Below are 4,890 nucleotides of genomic sequence, written 5' to 3' on the forward strand. Positions count from 1 at the left end.
ATCCTGTCTTAAGACTTAATACATTCGTGTGCATCCTGTCTTAAGTCTTAATTCATTCGTGTGCATCCTGTCTTAAGTCCTAATTCATTCGTGTGCATCCTGTCTAAGGACTTAATACATTCGTGTGCATCCTGTCTAAGGACTTAATACATTCGTGTGCATCCTGTCTTAAGTCTTAATACATTCGTGTGCATCCTGTCTTAAGACATAATACATTCGTGTGCATCCTGTCTTAAGACATAATACATTCGTGTGCATCCTGTCTTAAGACTTAATACATTCGTGTGCATCCTGTCCTAAGTCTTAATACATTCGTGTGCATCCTGTCTTAAGACTTAATACATTCGTGTGCATCCTGTCTTAAGACTTAATACATTCGTGTTCATCCTGTCTTAAGACTTAATACATTCGTGTGCATCCTGTCTTAAGACTTAATACATTCGTGTGCATCCTGTCCTAAGTCTTAATACATTCGTGTGCATCCTGTCTTAAGATTTAATACATTCGTGTGCATCCTGTCTTAAGGCTTAATACATTCGTGTGCATCCTGTCTTAAGACTTAATACATTCATGTGCATCCTGTCTTAAGACTTAATACATTCGTGTGCATCCTGTCCTAAGTCTTAATACATTCGTGTGCATCCTGTCTTAAGACTTAATACATTCGTGTGCATCCTGTCTTAAGACTTAATACATTCGTGTGCATCCTGTCTTAAGACTCAATACATTCGTGTGCATCCTGTCTTAATACATTCGTGTGCATCCTGTCTTAAGACTTAATACATTCGTGTGCATCGTGTCTTAAGACTTAATACATTCGTGTGCATCGTGTCTTAAGACTTAATACATTCGTGTGCATCGTGTCTTAAGACTTAATACATTCGTGTGCATCCTGTCTTAATACATTCGTGTGCATCCTGTCTTAGTACATTCGTGTGCATTCTGTCTTAAGACTTAATACATTCGTTTGCATCCTGTCTTAAGACTCAATACCTTCGTGTGCATCCTGTCTTAGGACCTAATACATTCGTGTGCATCCTGTCTTAGGACTTAATACATTCGTGTGCATCCTGTCTTAAGTCTTAATACATTCGTGTGCATCCTGTCTTAAGATTTAATACATTCGTATGCATCCTGTCTTAAGACTTAATACATTCGTGTGCATCCTGTCTTAAGTCTTAATACATTCGTGTGCATCCTGTCTTAAGTCCTAATACATTCGTGTGCATCCTGTCTAAGGACTTAATACATTCGTGTGCATCCTGTCTAAGGACTTCATACATTCGTGTGCATCCTGTCTTAAGTCTTAATACATTCGTGTGCATCCTGTCTTAAGACATAATACATTCGTGTGCATCCTGTCTTAAGACATAATACATTCGTGTGCATCCTGTCTTAAGACTTAATACATTCGTGTGCATCCTGTCCTAAGTCTTAATACATTCGTGTGCATCCTGTCTTAAGACTTAATACATTCGTGTGCATCCTGTCTTAAGACTTAATACATTCGTGTTCATCTTGTCTTAAGACTTAATACATTCGTGTGCATCCTGTCTTAAGACTTAATACATTCGTGTGCATCCTGTCCTAAGTCTTAATACATTCGTGTGCATCCTGTCTTGAGACTTAATACATTCGTGTGCATCCTGTCTTAAGGCTTAATACATTCGTGTGCATCCTGTTATAAGACTTAATACATTCGTGTGCATCCTGTCTTAAGACTTAATACATTCGTGTGCATCCTGTCCTAAGTCTTAATACATTCGTGTGCATCCTGTCTTAAGACTTAATACATTCGTGTGCATCCTGTCTTAAGACTTAATACATTCGTGTGCATCCTGTCTTAAGACTTAATACATTCGTATGCATCCTGTCTTAATACATTCGTGTGCATTCAGTCTTAAGACTTAATACATTCGTGTGCATCCTGTCTTAAGACTTAATACATTCGTGTGCATCCTGTCTTAAGTCTTAATACATTCGTGTGCATCCTGTCTTAAGTCCTAATACATTCGTGTGCATCCTGTCTAAGGACTTAATACATTCGTGTGCATCCTGTCTTAAGTCTTAATACATTCGTGTGCATCCTGTCTAAGGACTTAATACATTCGTGTGCATCCTGTCTTAAGTCTTAATACATTCGTATGCATCCTGTCTTAAGACATAATACATTCGTGTGCATCCTGTGTTAAGACATAATACATTCGTGTGCATCCTGTCTTAAGACATAATACATTCGTGTGCATCCTGTCCTAAGTCTTAATACATTCGTGTGCATCCTGTCTTAAGACTTAATACATTCGTGTGCATCCTGTCTTAAGACTTAATACATTCTTGTGCATCCTGCCCTAAGTCTTAATACATTCGTGTGCATCCTGTCTTAAGACTTAATACATTCGTGTGCATCCTGTCTTAAGACTTAATACATTCGTGTGCATCCTGTCTTAAGATTTAATACATTCGTGTGCATCCTGTCTTAAGACTTAATACATTCGTGTGCATCCTGTCCTAAGTCTTAATACATTCGTGTGCATCCTGTCTTAAGACTTAATATATTCGTGTGCATCCTGTCTTAAGACTTAATACATTCGTGTGCATCCTGTCTTAAGACTTAATACATTCGTGTGCATCCTGTCTTAAGACTTAATACATTTGTGTGCATCCTGTCTTAAGACTTAATACATTCGTGTGCATCCTGTCTTAAGACTTAATACATTCGTGTGCATCCTGTCTTAATACATTCGTGTGCATTCTGTCTTAAGACTTAATACATTCGTGTGCATCGTCTTAAGACTTAATACATTCGTGTGCATCCTGTCTTAAGTCTTAATACATTCGTGTGCATCCTGTCTTAAGTCTTAATACATTCGTGTGCATCCTGTCTAAGGACTTAATACATTCGTGTGCATCCTGTCTTAAGTCTTAATACATTCGTGTGCATCCTGTCTTAAGACATAATACATTCGTGTGCATCCTGTCTTAAGACATAATACATTCGTGTGCATCCTGTCTTAAGACATAATACATTCGTGTGCATCCTGTCTTAAGACTTAATACATTTGTGTGCATCCTGTCTTAAGACTTAATACATTCGTGTGCATCCTGTCTTAAGACTTAATACATTCGTATGCATCCTGTCTTAAGACTTAATACATTCGTATGCATCCTGTCTTAAGACTTAATACATTCGTGTGCATCCTGTCTTAAGTCTTAATACATTCGTGTGCATCCTGTCTTAAGACATAATACATTCGTGTGCATCCTGTCTTAAGACATAATACATTCGTGTGCATCCTGTCTTAAGACTTAATACATTCGTGTGCATCCTGTCTTAAGACTTAATACAATCGTGTGTATCCATTCTTAAGACTTAATTCATTCGTGTGCATCCTGTCTTAAGACCTAATACATTCGTATGCATCCTGTCTTAAGACTTAATACATTCGTATGCATCCTGTCTTAAGACTTAATACATTCGTGTGCATCCTGTCTTAAGTCTTAATACATTCGTGTGCATCCTGTCTTAAGACATAATACATTCGTGTGCATCCTGTCTTAAGACATAATACATTCGTATGCATCCTGTCTTAAGACTTAATACATTTGTGTGCATCCTGTCTTAAGACTTAATACATTCGTGTGCATCCTGTCTTAAGACTTAATGCATTCGTATGCATCCTGTCTTAAGACTTAATACATTCGTATGCATCCTGTCTTAAGACTTAATACATTCGTGTGCATCCTGTCTTAAGACTTAATACATTCGTATGCATCCTGTCTTAAGACTTAATACATTCGTATGCATCCTGTCTTAAGACTTAATACATTCGTGTGCATCCTGTCTTAAGACTTAATACATTCGTGTGCATCCTGTCTTAAGACTTAATACGTTCGTGTGCATCCTGTCTTAAGACTTAATACATTCGTATGCATCCTGTCTTAAGACTTAATACATTCGTGTGCATCCTGTCTTAAGACTTAATACGTTCGTATGCATCCTGTCTTAAGACTTAATACATTCGTGTACATCCTGTCTTAAGTCATAATACATTCCTGTGCATCCTGTCTTAACTATTTCAGTAATTATTTGTAATGTCTGGCTCTCTCAGTATTATGCCAGTTGCGCCTGGCCATGGTGGTGTTGTCAGATATTATCTATTTTTATCTGTAATTTCTTCAGTCTGTGCTGAGGTGGTGAGTGGTGGGGGGATTGGGGGGGGACATGCAATTGGACTGATTGCAGACGCCCCGGCAGTAACAGGCCGTAGCAACAACAAATACCGGATGGGTTAAGAGTGAGCACCGTTCTTCAGGTGTTTATGTTGGCGTTAGTAACACCTGTTCCACCATGAGAACATTATTTATCCCAGAACGGAGTAAATATACTGGGAGAGACAAGCTGTTATCCTAAAGGGTCACTACTTGCAGGCTGCTGACGTGCTGTGAACGGCCGTGGCAAGACTGGTGTGGTCTATACAACACCTCTACGTCACTGCTTCGTCAGCACCCACGTCACTGCTTCGTCAGCACCTACGTCACTGCTACGTCAGCACCTACGTCACTGCTTCGTCAGCACCTACGTCACTGCTTCGTCAGCACCTACGTCACTGCTACGTCAGCACCTACGTCACTGCTACGTCAGCACCAACGTCACTGCTACGTCAGCACCTACGTCACTGCTTCGTCAGCACCAACGTCACTGCTACGTCAGCACCTACGTCAGCACGTCACTGCTATTGGTCAGCTCGCTCCTCCTCTAGCCACACAGCTCAGTGTTGCCTTCACCACAAAATTCTTATATTTTGATGACCAGTGTTGTCCTTGGTTATCATGACTGGGAGAATATGCACCATAAAAAAACAATAACAAATTTGAACTAGCGCGCGTTTG

This window comes from Procambarus clarkii, chromosome 4 (assembly GCF_040958095.1).
Source record: "Procambarus clarkii isolate CNS0578487 chromosome 4, FALCON_Pclarkii_2.0, whole genome shotgun sequence".
In the NCBI taxonomy this organism is placed as follows: Eukaryota; Metazoa; Arthropoda; class Malacostraca; order Decapoda; family Cambaridae; genus Procambarus; species Procambarus clarkii.